Source organism: Hevea brasiliensis, chromosome 2 (genome assembly GCF_030052815.1).
Source record: "Hevea brasiliensis isolate MT/VB/25A 57/8 chromosome 2, ASM3005281v1, whole genome shotgun sequence".
Classification (NCBI taxonomy): Eukaryota; Viridiplantae; Streptophyta; class Magnoliopsida; order Malpighiales; family Euphorbiaceae; genus Hevea; species Hevea brasiliensis.
In genome coordinates this window covers 22,482,961-22,508,390 of record NC_079494.1, presented here as the reverse complement: position 1 = coordinate 22,508,390, position 25,430 = coordinate 22,482,961, and positions in this window count along the sequence as shown.

Below are 25,430 nucleotides of genomic sequence, written 5' to 3'. Positions count from 1 at the left end.
ACAAGTTATTATTATCATTTCATTTTATTATTTATAGAAACTCAACGAGTTTCAAAATTTACTTGAATCACTTGTTTCGACTGTCCATCCGTTTGAGGATGATAAGTCGTATTGATATCTTTAAGCTTATAGCAATTACTGTGGTACAGGTAATTCACATTAATATAACTGAGTCACTGACTCTAGCTACCTTACAAGTGTAGTCGTTTGATAGGCTAGTTCTGAAGTTTTACATTTCTGACAAAAATTTTCACATTTATTTCTAGTAATAGTACTCTATTCGGGTGCAACTGTATCAATTTATAGATTACTTACAAATATTCTTAATTTACTGTATCACGAGGAAGTACGTAGCTCTACACAATAATCCGTGCCTGCATCAGAATCTGCAGCTTACAATACAAACATCGAGAACATTACATAGTCACTACTTTATAACCTCATGGACTAGGTTTTCTAACATTTTATCTTTCTCGAATCCACTAATATCCCAAACCGATTATGATTACAATTTCCTTTGACAATTACTAACAGTAACATCTTTGCCCTCATCTAGAGCAATTCTATTACTGTAACTTACTTTTAGGTCCTCTTGCCTTACATTAAGTAGGCTCGCCAATTAGCTTTATAATTTACGGTATGTTAGAAAATACTTTTAGCTAACAATTCTTCCAAAATTAATGTCAACCATACTTGTTATTGTAGTTATTATCCTAAAGGACTAGTCACTAATACATCAAAATTCATTTCCATGTAAAGGAATAACAACAGAACATATAGTTTCGATAATCGATGCACAACTAAGTAGTGCTGGGATCAAATAATAACTTATTGTTTCTTTCAAAAATTAAGAACTTACAAGCAGCTACATCTGAAGTTTCTGCTCCTTTTACTTGGCGCATAGTGGACTCTCCGACTGGTGCGCTACTATATTCGGGTTGATTCACTGTGTTATAGTGGTGAGGAGTACCAACTCTATTTCTATCTTGACTCTGACTGACGGTCTGTGAACTCCGGAGAGCAGATCGAGGTGGTTTAGCACAATCTTTAGCAAAGTGTCCAAGTTTTCCACAATTGTAACAGGCTCCAGAGGCCTTACGACAAATACCTCCATGTAGCTTACCACAAACATGGCAAAAACGGGCAGAATAGGAACTTCTGGTTGTTCGACGACTAGATCTTAGTGGTCTCTGCCCTGATGATCCGCCTCTATCATATTTCTGAGCTCGGGGTTCCTCAAATTCTTTTCTCTTCCCCAAATTACTGTTCGAACTCTGACCCATAGGTTTCTCCCTCTTTTCCATTTCACACTGCCCTTGTGGGGGTTGGGTCTGTACTTGGGCTTGGGCTGACAGATTATCAGCCAGTTGTTGAAAGAAAGTGGCCATTTGCTGGGCCATTTGTGCAATAATTTGTACCGGTAAAACTGGTACAGTCAGGCCTTCGACATTTTGTGGAGCTGGGGCCTCAACTTGTTCTTCTGCCATCACAGACTGTTCTATTGTCTCATTCTTCTCTTCCATTTTTTTCACAGAATTTTCTATTCCTGTACAACCAACACAAGGAGATTCCTCTCCATTAGTTCACATTTATGATGTAAATGTACTATATGTATCAAACATTTGAGCAGTTGTAGTTCTGACAAAAAGATTTCAAATTCACAGTTCGAAATTCACTTTAAAACCATTGCTCTGATACCACTTAAACATGTCACACCCTACCCCTCTGTAAGGCATGACATGATCCCGTAGTATACCTAATGAATTATCAACTCCGTCTACTGATAACCCATTAAATACACTACAAGGGATTTTAAAAACTTTTCTTACTTCTTTCACAATGGTGAGCACTATTTACAGGTGTTAAAAACTTTTGTGAACTGAAGTGATAGAACTAACACATTTGACTTATTTGGAATTTCTGTAAAAATTTTGGCAGAGTGCCATCTGTATTTTGGATAAAACAGTTCTTCAGAAAACCTGTAAAAAGCACTTTAATATTTTTCCCAATCTCAACTCCAACAAAATTCAACACAATATTTTTCTCAACTCAATCCACAATAATTTTTCAGTATTTTCAAAGGATGAGATAAAAGAAATATAATACAAATTTTACAAGTCAAAATAACTCATAATTCACTTTACAACTTCAATGTACAATTTTAATTTACAACTGCTCAAATAATTTACATACATATTATTACATGCATACATCAGACCTATGTACATGGGTATACCTATAATATACCCGAGCTAGTCCAAAGTGTCTTCAAAGAAACTTACTCACCGCTTCTATGCTCTTCTTACTCACGACAAGATACAAAGCTATCGCTGAGTGGTGAACTCAGTGGTGCACAACCATAATTTAAAACATAGTACAATATACATTGACAAAATTTACAGTAAATAATTTGAAAATCTGAATACTCATCAAATAACAAAACTCAAAATATTCATTGCCAATAATGTAAATCATTTGTATAAATGACTTTGATCACAAAATTCAATTTATCAAATCATGACTAACCATTTAAGTAATTCCAACAAAATCAATTATACATAAACCATAATTGAAATCACAATTCTTTACCATTCAAAAGCCATTCTGTATCTCAAAAATCATTATGTATCTCAAAAATCAATCTTTATCTCAAAACCATGTTGTATCTCAAAAACCATGCTGCATCTCACAAATCATTCTTTATCTCACTAACTATGCAAGACTAATCCGACAGGGCCATCTTCGATGTGATTCTAACTCCCTATGGTCGGGGAGGTCGAATCAGATTCTAACTCCCTATGGTCGGGGAGGTCGAATCTTCGTGCACAGTACCATCACAATAATGAATCTTCCGCAAGGGCCATAACGATAAAATAAACTTAGATCTAACCTCAAATCAGAGGAAAATCTAAGCCTGTGCACGTACCATGGTAATCAAAACACAACTAACTCCATTGTCTTCTCAACAAATGAGAGAGACGGGTAATAACCTAGTCAAGCATCTATAGTGAGATATAAAACAATATCACAATCCTTTTAGTGAGCATAAATCACAATATAATTCGATTCAAATTCAATTCCAGTATCCAATAATTTTTATGCTCATCACAATTCAAATCATAAATTTGCATTTTTCCATGAAAATTACCATCACAATTCAAAACATGTTCTATCACAATTTTCTAAAACATAATTTATTCAATCCATAACAATGCTTAATACTTGTGGAAATACCATTTCACAAAGCTAAATTCATACATACTATAACAATTTTCAATAACCATTGAATTAAATCTAATGCTTGTTAAACATAATACATAAGAAAATATGTCATTTAATCATATGAAATATTCAAAACAAAATCAGTTAAAAACTAGCTGTGCACAAACCTCTGATGACTGTCTCCTGGTCTGGACTCAGTGTTTCCTTCCCTTTCCCTGAGTCTTTACTAACTGAGAAACACAATTTGAAGTGTTTCAGTACTAAATTAAACTGTCTCTATCGATAATGTTTGACAAATAATTCACTGAAAGCTATTATTTGCTCAATCACCTAATATACCGACCCTCGATGTGTTCTAGGTAATTTAGGTTTTAGTGTCATTAATATGTCACATTCGATAGGGTTTTAGGGTTGGTACGTTTTACCAAACTCATTTCCTTGTTTAGTGCATTTTAATGCAACTTGCTGGATTTCGGTATACTAGTTTGACCTAGTCGAACGACCTAGTTTCCTCAGTTTTCGGGTTTCGGTCAAAACTACAAACTTGTAGATCTATGTCTTATGGAACGCGGGGCAAAATTTTAGGTCAATCCGAGTTATGTAGACCAAGTTATGGTCATTTTACTGTTGCTGGTCATATGGCATCAAATTTGGTCATTTTAGGTCAATTTGGTCAACTTTGGTTCGGCTAGTTTTTGGACCCGAACTTGTGCAAGCTGTTTGACTTGCTTATGGTCATTTCTGGGCTTTGGTGTCTTCATAATACTTGTAGATATGGGTCTTAACTATTCATGGTTAAAATTTCAGGACAATTGGACCTGTTTTGAGTGAGTTATGGCCTATACACTAACTGCTGCCCAATTGGTCAGTTTTCAGGTTCCACTTGCACTTAATCCGAATTGGTCATTTTTCATGTCACCTTGCAAGCAGAATTTTGGTATGCTTTCTTAATGAAAGTTGGCACATTTTGTGCCTAGTTTCACCTCCAATTGGTCTCATACCAATTGAAGTTACACATTTAAAGTTATAGGCTAAAATGCATACTGCCCTTAATTACCTTGCTTAAACATACATCAATGACACATTTACCTTACTATATGTCCACTTCCCTTACCAATTCTGTTTTGGTACATTACCAAAACCATATACCACCTTACCTTAAAGTCATTTTGGGCAGATTACAAACATCCTCAACACACCAAATAAAACTCCAATTCATAAAGTCCAAATAAAACAATACATACACATGGACATTTCTAATTCTTACACATACTTTACACAACCAATTTACATACACACTCATCAATCCTCAATGTCACAATTCTGCCCATATCTTCATGAACACATACATTTATCAAAGAAGCCTCAAGGCTGCCGAAAAGCTTCACCATGCCAAAGTGTCCATAATTCATCAATTTCCATTCCAAGTGCATAATCACCATTTACATGTGGAATTAACTACTAGGACATTAAATCACCCTAATCAAATAATTTCTCATCAAATATGTGTATGAATATTTCATTAAACATACAATTCCATGGCTGTCCAAAATTGATATATCAAGAACTCCTCAAACTTAAAAATTTTCTTCACAATTCAAACACCCATAACAAGTATACAAAGTTTAACAAAGCAATGTTCAAAAATACAAACTTACCTTTGGTTGGGACATGTTAAACCTTCACTAAACTTCTTGATTTTGGTATCAAGCTATTCCTTGTGATGTGAGGACAATTTTTAGTGAAGCTACCTAGGTGATTGGAGGTAAATTGAAGGAGTGCATTAAGCTTAAAGAAAAATGGCCATGGAGGTTTTGGGAGCTTTTCATTTACGGCATGGATGATTCTCAAGCTTGAAGATGAAGTGTTTAGTGGAGAAATCTGCCCACTAACACATTTTATAATCCTTAGTTTATTCCTTAGTGGTCCACTCACTTTAGTTTAATCATTTTATATGTTAAATGTGTTATTTACACAATTTTCACTCCACTTTTGGCTATTTACATTAGGTACCACCAAATTAATTCTTCATTTTATTTTCTAAGTGTAATATTATTTATTTTTAATGGAAATTTAGGTCAAAAGACAATTCGGGATGTCAAATGACCATAATGCCTCTGTTCGGGTTGCATTCCCGATTTTTCGGTAACACCGGGTTTTGTCCATTTTTCGATTTCTCACTTTTCTTTGTACTAATTATTTAATTTTTCTTTGACATTTCTAATGATATTTATACTTCAATTGATGTCTCTTTAAGTCCTAAAAATATTTTCCAGGGTTCCCTGCAGTCCAGGGCTAGTCAACGGTCCACGCCGTGACTTCTCGGTGCAGTCACCCATCGCTAGGGTTCTCGGCTCACTTAACTTGGTTACATTTCTTTGTTATTATTTTTCCTTTGTTTTTTTCTTGTATTTTCTTTTCTTGTATTTCATTATTTTATGTCTCCTCACTCATAACGAAGTGTAGTTCTAGGCATCCTAGCTGTCCGGATAACACTGGTCACCGGAACAGTAGAACGCACTACCGAACTTAGGGGTGTTACAAAAATTCTGCCACTTAAAGGTTAGTGCACATATATACCTTAAGCTCTTTATTTCCATGTTAGTAACTTGAATTGAGTAAGAGTTTGCAACTTAAATGAACAAAAATTATGTGTATACACACTATGGATTTCGGCAGCCCTATTGAAGGAATAGGAATGAGTATTTTTGATGAACTTGGAGTGAACTAGAAATCATTTTTGAAGTTTATAAACATAAGAATAATGAATTAGTAGCTAACTAAAGTAAATTATGTAAACCATGAATTTGAACTAGGGTTTTGGGAGTAAAATGCGGACTTAGCTTATGAAATGATTAAAGGACATTCTAATGGTCAATTAGTGACCATTTGAGGCAAGTTAATCATAATTTGAAGTGAGCTAATGTATGGCAAAGTGAAATGCGCAGGCTGCCTAGAGACAGCAGTAATGAGGCTGTGATTCCAGCCCACTTAGACAGCCATAACTTTGGCTGTGTAGGTCCAATTGGTGTTTGGCCAATTGGACATGAAACTAGACTTATAATGGCACATTTTTGCTGAAGAAACCATGCCCAAAAGACCAAAGCAAGAGGACCAAAAGTTGGCCCCAATCCGGATACCCTGCAAGCCAATTCTGCAGAATGACCAAATGAATAGTAACTGTTCATTTGGCCATAACTCACTGTAGAAATGGTCAATTGACCTGAAATTTTTACAGCAACAATTTAAGAAATAGACAAACAACTTTCATGAAGAAACCTACCCCAAATTATGACCAGAACCTAACCCAAATGGCAGTCACAGTCACTGTTCATGGTACTGTAGATTTGGTAATTTTGCAGTTTTTCCAATCCGGCCAGCTGTGGTTTTTGAACAATATCTGGAGCTACAAAACTCCAAATGGAGTGATTCAAAAAAAGAAATTCAACTAGACAAAATAAGGAACAACTTTCATGTTTATCATTTCCTCAAATTCCCACTACAACAGTGCCCAATGAAACAGTATATTTGGGCTACAAAAACTGAAATTTCTGCTTCCCTTGGTTTAAGCTTAGAAATGGTATTAATGCTTAATGCCAACAAGTTTTAAATGCAAAATGTGGTATGTTGGGAGTGTCAAAACCAATGTACCTATTTTCTATCAAAAAGTCAACATTTTTGTTGACCAATGAGGTGAATAGTGACACAAAAACTTGAAATTCAAAAATTGAAGAATTCAAAAGTATCAAATGCCCTAGTATACCTAACAAGATTGGTTTGGAAAATTTGGCATGCCAATAAGGTTTAGTTAGCAGTACTGCACATGGCAATATGCCATTCTGTGATTTTATGGCTTTTAGCCATTCTGACCTTGTATTGATATTTGGCCTTGTGCCTATTGTTATTACAGCTTATTAGCTGTTCTGTTGCACACCGGGAGATGCATATGTGACCGATGGTGTGACGGCCCGAGGTACTAGATACCCAGTGCCAGTTTACCCTTTTATCCAGTCCAGTCATTTAGTATAGGTTACTTGGGCAACCAAATGAATGAAAGTGGACAAAGTTAACGAAATAAATGGATATACAAATACAAAACAAATAAGACTTATACATTCAATGCTTATTTATTTTCTGCTATTTTCTTTTATTTTATTATTGCACCACTAAGAATCATTACTTAGCGCGTTGCTTTTGCCATGCATAGGTACTGGAGATACTGAAAGTGAGCCCAGTAGACCGCAGACTGGGTGAGTCCATCCTGCAGCTCTGCACAGTATCCGTGTCACCTCAACCTCTACAGTGCATTGGTAGGACACTAGGTATCATTTTGGTATTTTGTAATTAAATTTTCATTTTCTCATATGTAGTTGAATTTATGAAATGTATTTTGATAATCATGTAAATAATGAGAATCTTGTTTATGAATGGAAAAGAGAATGTTTATTTGTGATTTATACTTGATTATCACATGAGATGAATGATTAAGAAATGAAATTGGAAAATGTTGAGATTATGAATATTAGAAGTGTTTTTAACAAGTTCCGAAGGACTGTTTTCTCCATTTTTAGCCGGTACTCTGCCGGATTTTCTTTAAAATTTTTCAGAACCTCAAATAATTTACAATTTCGATAAATGGCTCAAATATATTATATTTCACAAGTTATATTCAAAAGCATGATAAAAGTTAATTAAGGTATATTAGAATGTGCCGATACACCGTGTGACATTGCTTACTCGGGTATACTATACACGGTTAAGGGGTGTCACATAAACAACCATTCAAATGCATCAAATTCATTCATTCTCAACCCTACATACTGCTGGCCGAAATTTATATATAGTCCACATACTTGATTTATTTCAATAGTTTATCAATTTCTAGTGTAATTTTATACAATTCTAACTTAAGGGAAATGCCTAAGCATGATCATGAAAAAGAGTGAAAGAATTCTTACTAACCTCTTGTAGCTTTTCAAATCTTCACTTTTCTACTTCCCTTTTTAAATTCTTCCTTTACCAATCTTCTTACCTATTAGTAGTATGCCCTAGAGCATATCATTTAGTATGTATCTTGTACATGTTTTTATTAATAAAAGGCATTTTCACTTTTCCGTTTACATAAGATATTTATGTGTAATAGTAAAGGTCTATTGATATTTTGTTAGAAATTCTATTCTTAAGTTATTAAGAATATGAGTGACAGTATTCTAGTACAAAGTGTTATAAATAGGTTCACAATTGAGGATACTTCATAATAAGGACATGACTTATCCAAAAAGATTGTATTCATGTTTGTTCCCAAGTTATTTATATGAGATATAAATAAGATGGAATGGTGAGTCTTATGCCATATGACAAACATGATAGGCACTTATAAATGATAAGTAGGCCGAACCAATGACACTTATGACAAGCACGTGGAGTGTACTCTTGTCAATATTTTGTCAAAAATCATATCAGTGCATATAATCTTTAGACCTAAGATAGCATAGTTATCTTGTATATAGGTAGTTTGAGTTTGATATTGCTTTCATACTTGTACTGTGTATGGGTATATGGGCATGTGTTGGCTCCTACTAGTTATATATGGAGGTAGGTGTTGATCAAGATGGAATCTGTTCCTCTAAGTAAATAGAGATAAAATCCTATGTTCATTTAATTGTTCTTGATGTTTCAAGTTCCTGGCCAAGACAGATAGATTTAATCAAAAAAGAGTTTGTGAAGAGAAAATCTTTTTAATCAAGAACTAGAATTAAAAGAGAATATAATATTCATGGCAAATGGAGTTTGACATAAACCATGACTCCAGCTTGAGTTGGGATTTTGTAACAGAGAGATTCTAGTGCATGATAACATATGATTATAGGTTTATTTAAGGTAAACGTTATTACTAATTGGGTGGCCATGGCATGCTATGCTAGGTGTTAACCATGGTCTATGAGGTGCATAAAATGATTTAGAGAAATCATTTCTGGTAAGAAAGAGTTCTGATGACATTAAGAGTTGATATCATATCTCATTGCCAATTAGTAATGAGCCTAGTAAGTCACACACATACACAAGTTATCACCTAATTAAATATGATTTAATTAATTAATTAAAGAGTTTAATTGATTAATTAAATAGGTTTGGTTTTCAATTAGATTGCAAAGTCTCTAGTATGACTTGAAACCAAATCTAGATTATTTGATGTGTAGTATAATTTATATTTATTTTTAAAGTGTTTAAATATGAGTTTAATTAATGAGAAATTAATTAATAGAGATTAATTAATTAATTTATATTTGATATAAATTGATTAGAAGAAGAGAAATAATTATTTTGCGTTAAGAACTCAAAATTAAGACACAAGGGCATTTTGGTCATTTCATAGGGTGACATGTGGCACCATGAGATGGTGACACATGGCATTACACATAAGCTTGCCAAATGTCTTTTAATCATGTAAGATGAATAAAATTAAGATTAAATATAGGTTTGACACTTGGCACAATGTGATTGGGTAAATTAAACCTAGAACCAATCAAAGGGTGACATGTGGCAAGGGTTTAAGTGGTGACCTAGCTATATAAGTGTTGTTATGAAAAAATAAAACACACAAGTTGCTGCTCCCAAAGATGCCACCACCCCTTGGTTGCCTCTCCCTTCTTTTCTTCTTCATCTCTCATTCATTCCAAGAGATTAGCAAACAATCTCTTGAATTAAAAATACTAGAAATTGTTTCTAGTGTCCTGTTTACATATTTAATCTCTTAAAAGGCAGAACTTGATTTTCTAAATAATAGAAAAAGCTTTAGAAGCTATTCAAGGGCTACCATAGGTGTTCTTGGTGTGGACAAGCTAGAGGGACAACATCTGGTATCCTGAAGACGAATATCAAAGGCGCAAATATACTGCAGTGCGTCAAGAGGTTAGTGTGTTTATTCTTGATTTAATCTAGGGTTCTAAAATTAATCTGATTAATTTTAAAATCTTAAATGGCAAATACAGATCCAAAAACATATTAAAAGAGTTTTAATATGTTGTTTATCATTGAAATCAAATAGATAAAAATAAATCTTGAATGATGCATGTGATCCTAGGTGAAAATTTTTGAATTCAATGGTATAAACTTGTGTTTTTCACGCTTTCTTTCCTTCAATTGCTATTAGAGCAACTATATTTTCCATTTAGATTGTTGATTATATGATTTAATTGTGTGTTTTGATCATGAGATGATTTATCCATTGCTGGTTGTAATGGATGTGTAGCGGCATACTTGAAGAACATCATCTTTGGTGCGCCAATTTAGGCTTCCATGGGTGGCTCAAGGTTTGGCTTTTTAATTTGCAATTATTGTATGATCTAAAAGCTCATCCTATGTCTAATTAAATTGTTTAATTATAATTTTAATCACACAATTAAATTTTGATTCAAATCAGAATTTTAAAAATTGTTTGAATGTGATTCAAATCTGAATTTTAAAAGTTGTTTGAATGTGATTCAAATCTGAATTTTTAAAGTTGTTTGAATCATATTTAAATCTGATTTTTTAAAGTTGTTTTAATAATATTCAGATCTGAATTTTTAAAAATTGTTTGAATGTGATTCAAATATGATTTTTTAAAAATTGTTTGAATGTGATTCAAATCTGAATTTTTAAGGTTGTTTGAATGTGATTCAAATATGAATTTTTTAATTTGTTTGAATGAGATTCAAATCTGAATTTTTAAGTTGAATATGAGATATTCAATTTAATTTAAGTATGTATATTTTATTTAATTGTTAAATAGTGATATGCATGATGGATGATCATGGACTATAAAAGACCAATGTGATTGGATTATTTCTTTTATGTTTCTTTGGGATTGTAAATTAATTAATTTATTTTAATTTATTTTAGGCATATATTATTAAGTTTGTAATAATTTTTAGGTTGTAATTTCATTTATTTAAGTTCTTGTAAATTCGCCTTGGTATGCCAAGGATTACTATGTAATATTGGATTGCAAGAAGTTCAAAGAGGTCAAGAGCATTGGTGGGACCAGTGGGAGGAATTCAAGATCAAGTGTTGATTATGTACTCCTTCAGCAACTCTTGTAAAATGAATGAATGAAATGCACCTACGAATGCCCTGATTCAATTTTTGGTGGCTCAGAATTGAATCCCTTAGAAAATCCATGCTCATACCATATTTACTGCTTATCCATGAATGCATGAGATGTATGGGAATGTATACAATTATATGATATATGCATGCTAAATGGATAATGTGCAAAGTGAGACCTTAATAGTAATTAGGATGACCATAAAATCTTCCAAACAAATGATTAAGTTGGAAATGCTATAAATAAAGTAATTATAACATGGGCCCTCCATTGGGGCAATTATTTTAAGAAATTTTAAATAGTTGCATAAGATAAAATTAATTTAAGAGATTTTCTTAAGAATAATTGTTAAGCATGAGATGTTATAAATATGTAAATGGTTTGGTGGCCAATATTGGATGTACCTGAGGACATTAAAATTACTTGCATAATTACTGGCTCAATGGGATCAACTTAACTAATGCAAGATAAGTCAATAATGGATGTACCTGAGATTTTGAGCATTAAAGGCTAGGTAAAGGATTGAACCTCACATGAGATGTGATGGGCAAGGAGTTGCTCACTTATACTTTATTGTAATTCCAATAACGGATGTACCTGAGGATGATCAATAGAATTTTAAGAATTCAATCATCCACTAGAAATCCATCCAACTAGGATTTCCGTTTTCTACTTTGGAAGTGTAGGATTCGCTAAGTTAGTGGGAGGACCAATTTGATTAAAAGACCATAATCATTTTGGTTAATTACTTGATACATTTACTAATTAATATGGTTATTGTCTGTAGTTAATTTTCTGATAATAATGAGCACAGAACAACCACCACCATCCAATATCCTTGTAAGCATACTTAATCGCAATAGGTTGACAGGACCTAATCTCTCTGATTGGCTAAGAAATTTGAAACTTTTCCTGAACCTTGAACATATAGGATATGTTTTAGATTCAAATATTCCTGGTCCCCTACATCCAGAGGCCACTCAGGAGGAACATGAAACTTTGGACAAGTGGAAGGAGCATGATATGAGAGCTGAGTGTTACATGCTTGCTTCCATGAGTAATGAGTTACAGAAGCAGCATGAGAACATGCAGAGTGCGAGTGAGATCCTCCTTCACCTACAAGAGTTGTATGGTGAGTACAGTAGGAATGCTAGGTATGAGATATCTAGGCAGCTGTTCCGCATGAGGATGTCTGAGGGACAAAATATTGGGGATCATGTCCATAAGATGATTCGGCTGATTGAGCAGTTGGAACATCTTGACTTCAACATGGATTTCCAACTACAGACGGATTTGATCCTTCAGTCCCTTCCTGAGTCTTTTGGGAATTTTGTGATAAATTTCCATACGACTAAACAGGAATGCACCTTAGCTGGTTTACTCAACATGCTAGTTATTACCCAAAAGAATTTTGTACCTAATGCTATAAATATTTTTGGATGCAAATGGGTGTATTATGTTAAGTAAAAGCCTGATGGCACCATTGATAAATACAAGGCCCACTTGGTTACCAAGGGATACCATCAATGTTTAGGAGTTGACTTCACTGACACATTCTCTCTAGTCTTCAAACTAGCAATATTGAGAGTAGTTCTTTCCCTTAATATGTCTCAAAAATGGCATTTCAATCAATTAGATGTCTTAAATGCCTTTTAGCATGGTGATTTAGAGGATAATATATAGAACGAGCTACCACCAAGGTATGTAGATTCTGACAAACATGATCATCTTTGTAAACTAAATAGGTCTCTCTATGGTCTTCAACAAGCACTACGTCAGTGGTACAATAAACTCAAAGCTGCTCTTCTTCAACATCAATTTCAAATATCTATTGCTGATTCTTCACTGTTATTTATAATTTGGCCATCATCCAATGCTACTGTCTTGTTTATGTGGAAGACATTATTGTAATTTTGTTTAGTAATTCATTACATCACTGTAGCGTGACTTTATCTTACAGGGTTTTAGTGCTTTAAACTATTTTCTTAGAATAGAGGTTCATTATCAACACAATTAACTTCTATTAAATCAAAACAAATATATTGGTGATCTTTTATGTAATACTTGCCATTTTTCAATGTCAGAATATCTATCCTCAATGAAATATTCTAGTGAAAAGTAAAAATTCATTGACAAAAGAGTGACGATAAGATGTGAAAGTATGTCATGTATGCGTGATATGTTCAAAATGTATTTAAGAAAGAAAAATGTTTTAAAGGTTTTATTTCTAAAAAGTTTTAAAGTAAGTGTTTCTGGCAGAAGGAGTTTTAGCTGTTGAAGTATGGATTTTCGACAGCCAAAGGCCCTTTTTCCAGCCCAAAAGCTCATTTGGACATAACCAAAAGTTGAACTTTCGACAGCTGAAGGTCCCTCGATAAAGAGGATATAAAAAGGGTCCAAAGCTTATTTTGCTGCCAAATCACTTAGAGTTTTCTTTTTCTTTTTTTTTATTTTTTTATTTTTCTTATCTCTCTCAACTTTGGCGCATACCAGGAGCTCTTTAAAGAGATTTAGAGATTTTGAAGATTTGGCGGGGGATTATTCTATTTAGAACTGTGGAAGAGTAGATTCAAGCTTTGAAGTCTTGATTTTTTCACCTCTAAGCTCTAAGAAAAGAAGTAATTTTCTTTTCTTCTTGATCTAATAGATAGATCTAAGAGAGTTGATGAGGAATTAGGTTTTTATAACTTTAATTTCATGAAAATTTGTTTCAAGTTAAGTTTTGGGAAGTTTATGTTATGTTGGGTTTGGGAAATGTTTCGCTAGTTTTACAACCTCGCAAGTGCATGGATTGCTAATAAGTAATAAAGTAATGACTAGAGTATCGTTCCCACGAGGACTGTGTTAAATACCAAACTATAGTGATTTTAATTATCTAAACGATCGAATTGTAGAAAAATAATAATTATATCTAAATTGAAAGAAATAAAATCTAAATAATTAACTAAAATAAAATACTAATGGTGTAACACCCCTACTTGCATAGCCTGGTGTATGTTGCTGTTCTGATTACCGATATCGATCCGGACAATTAAGAGGATTAGAACTATGTTTAAGACACCTAGTTAAGCCCTAAACACAAATAATTAGTAATTGTCAATTAGTTAAGTATAAATAAGAAAAACAGAACATAAGAAGTTAAATGAGCTGAGAGTCATAGCGATGGGTGACCTTCTCGGGAAGGACTGCGAGGTTGATTTAAACTCGAATTTTGAACCGTAAAATGTGAATCTGCGGTCCTTAGGACTATTGTGAACACAGTGGAAAAGAGAAAATCACGAAAAAGAATTTTGAGCAGGTCAAATAATTAGGTCAGGGATCCGGAAGAAATATTAAATTATTTGCAAATCGGATCGAACCAGCGAGAGGCAATTTGGTCAATTTACCCCTAGAGCTGACTCCTGACCTAATTGTCCAATAAAATCAGAAAAAAGAAAGTTTAGGAATCAAGAATTAAACTAAAGAACTAATAGAAAAATAAATGCAAAAGAAAAAGGAAAAGAAAACTTTATTTATATCATGCTTACATCATTAGGTGACATCATGAATGATGTGAAAATTAAAATTCTTTTACCCAAATTTTCGACTAAGTCAATTATAGCATAAATGAAGATATAAAAAAAAACTAAAAAGACAAATTTTTTGCTTCTTCTTCTCCAAATTCCCGTAGCTCTCTCTATACCATTTCTTCTCTCACCAAAAACCTCCATTAAAGCATGCTTTAAGCTTGCTTCTAACCACTTAACCCACTTTGACCCCAAACTAGTCCATAAGAACTTGTTAGATCAACTTGAGGAAGCTTTAGAAGAAGGAAAGAAAAGAAGAAAAAGAAGAAAGGGAATAATTGAAAATTCTAGTGGAGGTAAGCACTTGTACTTGGAAATTTAAGTTTATTTATTGTGTTTATAACTCAATTAACTTAGATCTTAACTTAAAATCAAAAGAAAATAATTGTTGAGGGACCAAAAGAGAATTTTGGCCAACCTTAGTTAGGGTTTGAAATGAATGATTTTGAGGTTTTTGAATGGTTGTTTAGGTTAAGTTGTGTATGTGAAGTATGGATCTATGTTTTAAATGCATTAGATTTGAATTCTATGTAATTAGGGTTTTGAGCTAGGGTTTTAGAAGGCAAAAATGTGAAAATGTGTTAAATGGTGTGTTTGACCTAGTTTGAGCTGAGAAATGGTCATTTGTGACCAATTGGAGTATGTTAGAAGTGTTGGAACCAAATGCAAATTTGGATTGCTTAGGGTTATGCTGCAGGCAGCAGGACCAAGGTCACTTTTAGAGACCAAAACTGAAAATTTACAAGTCTAATTGGTGTTAGGCCAATTGGGAATGAACATGGACACAAAATGGAACATTTTTCATTTAAGAATCATGCTCAAAAAGTGACCAAAACCAAGTAAACAAATTGACTAAATCCGAAATTGGCAATCTGACTTGTACAAAAATGACCAAATGAACAGTATTTGTTCATTTGGCCATAACTTGGGTTAGACAGGTCTAAATGACCTGAAATTTTACCAGTGGATAGCTGAGATATAGACTAAAACTTTCATGAAGAAAACAAACCCAAATTATGCCCTTAACCAAGTCATTTGGCCACCCAAAGTTGGTAACCTAAAACTGCTAGTGTGACACCCCTTACCCGTGTACTGTATACCCGAGTAAGTAATGCCACACGGTGTACCGGCACACTCTAATATACCTTAATTAATTTTCATCATAATTTTGAATATAACTTGTAAAATATAACTCATTTAAGTCATTTATTGAATTTATAATTTATTTGAGGTTCCGAAAATTTTATAGAAAATCCGGCAGAATACCGGCTAAAAATGGAGAAAACAGTTCTTCGGAACCTGTTAAAAACACTTCCAATAAACAAATTCATTCATTCTCAACTCCAATATCAACACAAAACTCAATATCAAGATTTCAACATTTCAATTTCTATTCTCATTCATCATTCACATGTGATGTTCACATATAAATCACAAGTAAACATTTACTTTTCCATTAACAAATACAATTTTCATAATTTACATATACATCAATATACATTACACAAGTTTAATTACATATGAAGAAAAATCAAAATTAAGTTACAAAATGTCAAAATGACACCTAGTGTCCTACCAATGCACAACAGAAGTTGAGGTGACACGGACATCGAGCGTAATCGCTGATGGACTCACCCAGTCTGTGGTCTACTGGGCTCACGATCGGGGTCTCCAGTACCTACGCGTGGCAAAAGCAACGCGCTAAGCAATAATGCTTAGTGGTGCAATAATATAATAGAAGAAAATAGCAAGAAAATGAATGTGTATAGAATGTGTATGCTTTCTTTGTTTGGTATTGGTATATCCATTATTTCGTTAACGTTGTTCACTTTTATTCATTTGGTTGCCCCAAGTAACCTACACTAGACGATCGATCGATAACGGTAAACCGCACTGGGTACTGCACCTCGGGCCACACCATCGGTCACATATGCATCTCCGGTGTGCATGAGCGACTAACAAGTCAGTAAATAATATCGTGCACAAGGCCAAGTCTCAATACAAAGTCGAATGGCTAAAAGCCATGAAATCACGGAATGGCATATTGCCATGTGCGATCGCTAATCGAACCCTATTGGCATGCCAAACTATCCAAACCAATCTTGTTAGGTATACTAGGGCATTTGAAACTTTTAAATTCTTCAATTTGTGAATTTCATGTTTTGGTGTTACTATTCACCTCATTGGTCAACAAAAATGTTGACTTTTGGATAGAAAATATGTGCATTGACTTTGGCACTCCCAACATACCACATTTTGTATTTAAAACTTGTTGGCATTAAGTGTTAATACCATTTCAAGTTTAAACCAACACAAGCAGAATTTTCAGTTTTGGTGAGTCAACTTCACTGTTCCATTGGATACTATTTCTGTGGGAATTTGAAGAAATGTAAAACATGAAAGTTGTTCCTTATTTTGTCTAGTTGAATTTCTTTTTTTGAATCACTCCATTTGGAGTTTTGTAGCTCTAGATATGGTCCAAAAACCACAGCTGGCCGGATACCCATTCTGCAGAAATTACCATATCTACAGTAACATGAACCGTAAATTCCACTGCCATTTGGGTTAGGTTCTGGCCATAATTTGGGGTAGGTTCCTTCATGAAAGTTGTTTGTCTATGTCTTAACTTGTTGCTGTAAAAAGTTCAGGTCAATTGACCATATCTACAGTGAGTTATGGCCAAATGAACAGTTACTGTTCATTTGGTCAATTCTGCAGCATCAGTTGCAGGGTATCCGGATTGGGGCCAAGTTTTGGTCCTCTTGCTTTGGTCTTTTGGGCATGGTTTCTTCAGAAAAAATGTGCCATTATAAGCCTAGTTTCATGTCCAATTAGCCAAACACCAATTGGACCAACACAGCCCAAGTTATGGCAGTGCAAGTGGACTGAATTTTTAGTCCCTCTGCTGCTGTCCTAGGGCAGCCTGCAACTTCACTTTGCAATCCTATTTTTCAGTCCATTCTATGGTCAACTTACCTAAAATAGTCACTAATTGACCATTAAAAAGTTCTCTAACAATTTCCTAAGCCAAGTCACATTTTCACCTTTCCAAACCCTAATGTCCAAATCAATTTACTCATAAACCTTAATTAACATACTTAGTTCAATATCCATGCATATTAATACCTTAACTATCATTTCTAGCCACTCTAAGTTTATTAAAACAATCAAACTCATCCTTCCATAGGGCTGCCGAAAATTGAAGGTACCCTTAACACATGTAATTTACTTCAATTTCTTAAAATCTCTTAGCTCAAAATGATGTTCCAACTAAGATTAAAAGAGTGAAAATGAAAGTGTAGCACTAACCTTGAATGGGCAGAATTTCCTAAGCCCAAAACTTCACTTTCTTTCCTCTTGTTGGCTGCCAAAAGCTTGTTTAAGATGTGGGGTAAAGTTTTAATGAAGAGAGGTTAGAGAAATATGGTGGAAGTGATGGAAATCTAAAGCTTGAAAAAGCTTCAATGGAGGGTGGCCATGGAGTTAGGTTTCGGCTGGCTTTTTGGGGAGGGAGAGGGCTGCTGCAATTTTGTTATTTTGGTCTTGTTTAGTCTCTTTTATTTGTTAGTCAAAGGATAGCTCAATTGTGATTGGTCATAATTTATAAATGACATCATCAAGATGTCATAAATGAGCTTTTCTTTGATTTTTCTTTTCTTTTCATCACTACTCAATTTCAATTTAATTTCTAGTAATGTTTATTCATATTTTATGTCATATTGATTATTTACTCAACTGGACAAGTCGGCCAAAAATCACCTCTGAAGGCGAAATGACCAAAATGCCCTCCGTTTGGCTTAACGGGTCAAAATTGTCTATACCGATTGAAAAATTTTTCTAAGTATTTTCTTGGCATTCTAATGCCATGGGAACCTCAATAACCCTTCTCTGGAGTCCCAAAAATTATTTTATAATTTTTCCCCCGGGTCTAGGGCTCCTCGTTGCGAGAACCGCAACTTTCCTCTAGTTACCCATCGCTAGGGCACCGACTCGTTTAACTTGGTGGTATTTTATTTCTAAAATTTGTACTAAATTTTTCTTATTAGTATCTGAGTTAATTTTGGTTCCTGACTTTAGTTTAAATATTTTTCCGGACATTCTAGCTGTAAGGACCGACACCGGTCACTGGAACAGTAGAATGTACGGAGTTGCTACCGGGAGGGTGTTACAGCTAGAACCAATTTGGTGCCCAGAAATCTGGGTTAAGTCCAATCCGGCAGCCATGATTCAAATGGCTATAACTTGAGCTACAAAACTCCAATTGGAGTGATTCAAAAAGGAGAATAAATTTAAGACAATAGGGAACATTTTCTATGAAGAAAGCTTAGCTAAATTCTAACAGTAAAATGACCAATGAAATAGTGCAACATAAGACACCTAAAACTGAAAATTTGCAAATTTGCCTAAAAGACTTAGAATTTGAGTAAACAACCAAAACTAACAAATTTAGTAACCAAAATGTGGTATGTAGGTGAAGTTGGAATTCCCATATCTATTAAGCCTTAGAAAGTCAACAAATTGACTTAAATAGTATTCTGAATAGTAACCTCGAAATACAAAATTTAAAGAACACCAAGTTTAGCATATTAAAGCTATGTATAAGTGAATTTGAATTTATTTTTGGATTTACGATGAGTTATGATACTGAAACACTGTGAAACTGTGTGTTTCAGCTGAAAAGAACACCGAAAAAGAACCCGAGGAATCGAGTCAAGGCCAAGAGGCGACTCGCTTAAGGTTTGTGCACAACTAACTATTTTGTTACTTTTCACTTCTAAATTGATTTGAATAAGTTTATTTTATGATTTACAATTTTGTTGTGTTGAGGATTTTAATTTGTTGAATGAAATTGTATAAATTAAATGTAAATTTTCTTATGCATTTAAGGATTTATTGCGTGGTTTTGAGGATTTTAAATTTTAAGTTTGATGTGTTGCCAACCTTGAGCATGAATTTATGATGATTAAATATGTTGATTTGTAAACACTTTGTAAATAGAAATTGTTTTGAATATGATTTGAAACCATAGTTGACATGGAAAAATATATTGTAAATTCTCATTAGCTTGTCTAGTGAGATATCTCCTCCACTAGATGGGGCGAGTTTTTTCCTCTCTGGCTTGCCAATTGGGGAAGAGTTTGAATGAGTACTCATATATATTAGCTAGTCTTTGCTCCTCCCTTTTAGCCTCGGTTATTGGAAGAGTGTGAAATGTCGTTGTGTACAACACGACATCTATTGGAATTTTGGGTCATGGGTTCAACTGTGTGAATTGTTGGCAATGCCCTTTAAATTATGCATAGTTTGATAAATTGTGGTTGAAATAAATAATTTGTCAGTGATTCAAAATATTTTTGTATTGTTTCAGGATTTAAAAGAAATATAGATAAATAGTTACTATTTGATCAAAATGCTATTCAAATGAATAATTTGCATGAATGAAAATATTAATTTCTGAATGTTATGAATTTTGAAGAATTTAGAAATTTTAAATTTTTATTTGTTATGAATTGTCAAGCATAACTTGTATTAAGTTTTAAATTATTAGTTTTTGCACCACTGAGTTCACCACTCAGCGATAGCTTTGTATGCTATCGCAAGTGAAAGAAAATATAAAGCAGCTGAGCAAGATTACTGAAAGGCATAGTGAGACTATCTTTGGGTATATCATAGGTATACCCTTGTACTTTAGATTTTGATGTAATTTTGTAATTATATGTATGAAATTTTCTTTGAGCAGTTGTACCAACTCTTTTGTAATATATTTTTGGATTGTAATTAAATACAAATTATTATAAGGTTATCTTGAGATTTTATGTATTTATAAAGTTTTGCACTACTAAATTTTTAATGATCCTATGAATGTAAATATTAATTTTGTTACCTTAATGAGAGGTTTCAATGTTTGATTTAATTTAAACTGTGTATTGAGTTGCTTATGTTGATTTGTGAAATGAGATTAAATAATAGAGTTGTGATTGAGAAAAATATTGAGAGTGTCTTTATTTTCGGGTTTTGAAGAACTATTTTCTCAAAATACAGACGACACTCTGCCGAAATTTTTGTAAAAATTACGGAGATTTTAAATATCTAAAAATTTAGTTTACTTTTGGACTTTAAATAAAGGTTTTTAAAATCTGAAAAAAAATTTTATCCACCAATTTAAAAATGAACGAAAATTATTTTAAAATCCCTTATAGTATATTTAATGGGTTATCGGTAGGCGAAGTACGGTAATTCATTAGGTGTACTACGAGTGCATGTTACATCTTACGAGGAGTAGGGTGCGACATGTTTTAGTGGTATCAGAGCAAAGGTTTTAAAGCAAATTTTGAACTTTGAATTTGAAATATTTTTCGATAAGTACAACTTTTCGAATGTTTGATGCATATAGTACATTTACATCATAAATATGAACTAACGGGGAGAAATCTCCTTGTGTTGGTTGTACAGGAAATAGAAAAAAAAAATCCTGTGAATAGATATGGACAAGGGGGATAAAATGGTAGAGTAGTCTGATACAGCTAACGTACAAGGAGAGGCCCTAGTTTCGCAGAGCGTTGGAGGTCCAACTGCACCAGTCCCTCCTATATAAATTACTGCACAAATGGCCCAGCAGATGGCCATGTTCTTGCAGCAAATGGCTGATAATCCGTCAGCCCAGGCCCAAGTACAAACCCAACCCCCTCAAGAGCAGCATGAAAAAGTGAAAAGTAGAAAACCCATCGATCAAAGTTTGAGTAGTAATTTGGGACAGAGAAAACATTTTGAGGGACCCCGAGCACCTAATTATAACAGAGGTGAATCTTCAGGGCGGAAGCAATCAAGAACCATTCGTCAAAGAACCAGAAGTTCCTACCCTATCTGTATCTGTGACGTTTATGGAAAATTTCATGGGGGTATTTGCCATAAGGTCACTAGAGCCTGCTTCAATTGTGGTGGAATTGGACATTTCGCTCGAGATTGTACTAGCGCAAGTCAATTTATGCCACATATTACACCAGAGGAATCAGTCCAAGGTTCTGATTTTAGAGGCTCATTAATAGTCAGTAGGGACAGAGGCAGAAGTAGAGACAACACTTTAGGTAATCCTCGCACAATGGACCAACCCGAGCAGAGGAATACATTAGAAAGAGGGAACGCCATGCATCAAGGGGGAGAAACAGAGACTTCAGATGTAGTTGCCGGTATGTTCTTAACTTGTGAAAGGAATAATTATATACTATTTGATTCCGGCTCTACTTGTTTATATGCTAATGCTAAAATTATATGTTCTACTGCTATTCTCTTTCATGGAGATAAATTTTAATGTGTTAGTAATTAGTCTTTTAGGATAAGAATTGCGATAATAAGCATGATTGGAATTAATTTTGGAAAAGTTTCTAGTGAGAGACATCTCCTATACTACGATAAATTATAAAGTTAATTAGTAAGCCTAATTAGGTAAGGCAAGAGGACCAAAAACTAAGTTATAGCAATATATCTGCCCTAGATGGAAGTAAAGGTATTACTGTTAATAGATGTCAGTAAGTACTATAATCAAAATAAGTTTAAGATATTAGTGGATTTGAAAGAAATAAGATATAGGGAAGTTTGATCTATTGGGATGTATCGTAGTAACTATGCAATATTCTTGATGTTTGTGCTGTAAGCTGCAGATTACAGCACAAACATCAGATTTATTATGTAGAGCTACGTACTACCCAATAGTACATAAGGATAAAAATAGTTATAAATGACTTTTGCTTTGGTACAAATATACCAGAATAGAGTTTTATTACTAGAACTGAGTTTGAAAATCCTAATTCGGTATTTAAAACTCTATAATTAGAATATCAAAAGATCATGGTTGCAAGGTAGTGAGAGTTAAAGACTCTGTTACCCTAGCATGAATTACAGTACATCAAGAATTATTATGGGACTAGAGATTTTAGCAATGTAAAAATTTTAAAATAACACCTATAGGGCTAAGTCATCCAGTCTCCGATATGGGTTTTATAGTTGTTTTGATATTGCAATGGATCTTTTGCTCAAAGTTTAGTAAGGAACGGTATTCTATTTGTGTAGCAGTAAGAGAGAAAATATAATTTTGTTCCCCCAGAAGAGACAGGATGCTATGGATGACAATTATAACTTATAAAACAGTTAAGAAATGATATTCTACTGATAACAGTAATTCGATAGGAACTAGTTGGCTACATATTCTTTAAGAAGAGCACAATTTTATTGTATGGATCATAAGGATTAGATTAGAATTAAAGCGAAACTTTTGAATAGCATGGAAAACAGGAGAGTCCGGTAGACTCCCTTCTTAAGATTAAAGAATTGTTTATGGTTGAAAAAAAAAAAGGGTAATGATCGCAAACCAGCAGAAAATAAGCTATAGAATATCGGTAGATAAAAGAAAATATAAAAGTTAAAATTAGAATAGTTGGTGCGAATGCAATAAAGAAATGTTATGAATATTAGTTAAAGTGTTGACTAGAATGGTCAGAGGACCAAATCAAAGTAATATTGAAGTATAGTGGATTTATTAGGGATGATAAGATGTCACACCCTACTCCCCCGTAAGATGTAACATGATCCCGTAGTACACCTAATGAATTACCGTACTTCGCCTATCGATAACCCATTAGATATACTACAAGGGATTTGAAAACAAATTGCGTGAAATTTAAATCATCGATTGATTACAAGACTCAATAATCAAATTTCGGCAAAGTGTTGGCTGTGTTTTGAGAAAACAGTTCTTCAAACCTGAAAAGGAAAACACTCCCAACATGTTTTCTTAAATAAAACTCCAATAACTTCATTTCAACTCACAATTCAAATCTCAATAATCAAATTAATTCACTTTCAAACCAATCTCATCATAAAGAACATTTCATTGATTACAAGACTCAAAAATTAATATTACAAAACTATACAAGTAAATGAAATCTCAATTTTACATTTACAATAATTTACATGTAATTACATATCAAAATATTTTACAAGAGTTTTTATACAACTGCTTAAATAATTTACATACATATTATTACATGCATACATCAAAACCTGTGTACATGGGTATACCTGGAGCTGATCTGAATGTCTCTTCAAAGAAGCTTACTCAATTGCTCTATGTTCTTTTCACCTGTGACAGCATACAAAGCTATCGCTGAGTGGTGAACTCAGTGGTGCACAACTATAACCTAAAACATAGTTCAATATACCGTAGCAAAATTACTGCAAATAATTTGGAAATTAGGATACTCATCAAATTTCAAAAATCAAATTATTCATTGCCAATAACATAAATCATTTGTATGAAATGACTTTGATCGCAAAATTCAATTTATCAAATCACAACCAAACATTTAAGGTAATTCCAACAAAATCAATCATACATAAATCATAATTGAAATCACAATTCTTTACTATTCAAAAACCATTCTTTATCCCAAAAACCATTATTTATCTAAAAAACTATTCTTCATCTCACTAACTATGCAAGACTAATCAGAAAGGGCTATCTTCGGGGTGATTCTAACTCCCTATGGTCGGGGAGGTCGAATCATTGTGCACAGTACACATCACAATAATGAAAACTTAGATCTAACCTCTAATAAGAGGAGAATCTAAGCCTGTGCACGAACTATGGTAATCAAAACACAACTAACTACATTATCTTCTCAACAAATGAGAGAGACGGGTAATAACCTAGTCAAGCATTTATAATGAGATATAAAATAATATCACAATCCTTTTAGTGAACATAAATAACAAAACAATTCGATTCAAAGTCAATTCCAATATCCAATAGTTTTTATGCTCATCACAATTCAAATTATAAATTTGCATTTTTCCATGCAAATTGCCCATCATAATTCAAAACATGTTCTATCACAATTTTCCAAAACATAATTTATTAAATTTGCAACAATGCTTAATAATTGTGGAAATATCATTTCACAAAGCTAAATTTATACATACTATAACAATTTCAATAATCATTGAATTAAATCCAATGCTTGCTAAATATAATACATAAGAAAAATATGTCATTTAATCATATGAAATATTGAGAACAAAATCAATTAAAAACTAGTTGTGCACAAACCTGATTTGAGTCGCTCCTAGGCCTTAACTCAATGTTCTTTATGCTTCTCAATATCCTTATCAACTGAAATACACAATTTAAAGTGTTTCAGTACTCAATGAATTTGTTTCCAACCATAAAATCTAATATCTAAATTTTCTTGGTACTATTCCTTCAATTCATTTCGTTAGTCAACTTATAATGTTGACCCTTGATGCACTCTAAGTGAGTCAATTCTAATATTACCAATATGTCACATTTTATAGCCCTTTAGTGTTGGTATATGTTACCAATTTTATTTCCAAGTGTATTGCATTTTATTGCAATTTACCGGATTTCGGTGTACTATTTTGACCTAGCTGGACGACCTAGTTCCCTTAGTTTTCGGGTTTCGGTCCAAACTACAAACTTGTAGGTCTATGTCTTATTGCATGCAGGGCAAAATTTCAGGTCATTCTAAGTTATGTAGACC